Consider the following 475-nt stretch of genomic DNA (forward strand, 5'->3'; position numbering starts at 1 on the left):
CCCCCCCGCAGGAGGGGGGGAGCGCTCAGCAGCCTGCGAGAATCCGCCGAGAGAGTCCCGGGCCTCACTCTTTCTGTGGACGAGCGAGCCGAGTGTCTTCTAAAGGGAGCGCGAGATCGCCGTCGCCGAGGCCGAGTACGAGGACGCAAAGAACCATCGAGAGATTGGTGAGAGGAGGCTAAGAGGACAAAGGAGACGACGAGGGTGAGACGAGCGTCGCCGCTTGTAAAGCTGCCGACCGGGATATGTCGCCGGGTGGATCGCACGTAAGCCAGCTCGCCTCGTAACGAAAGATCGGCGTAATGGCCGCCGTGTAGAGCCGCGGAACCGCGAGCCACGTGCCATCCTCCCGAGCCTTGGAGATAATTAGGTGTCGCGTTTCGGAAGTAGAGTCCGTTTCCGGGATTCACGTGCCGAGTAGAGTCGTGTCGCATCGAGGCGGTCGCTATAATCACGTCGCACCATCGCCGTGGCG

This window comes from Trachymyrmex cornetzi, unplaced genomic scaffold (assembly GCF_001594075.2).
Source record: "Trachymyrmex cornetzi isolate Tcor2-1 unplaced genomic scaffold, Tcor1.1 scaffold1206, whole genome shotgun sequence".
Classification (NCBI taxonomy): domain Eukaryota; kingdom Metazoa; phylum Arthropoda; class Insecta; order Hymenoptera; family Formicidae; genus Trachymyrmex; species Trachymyrmex cornetzi.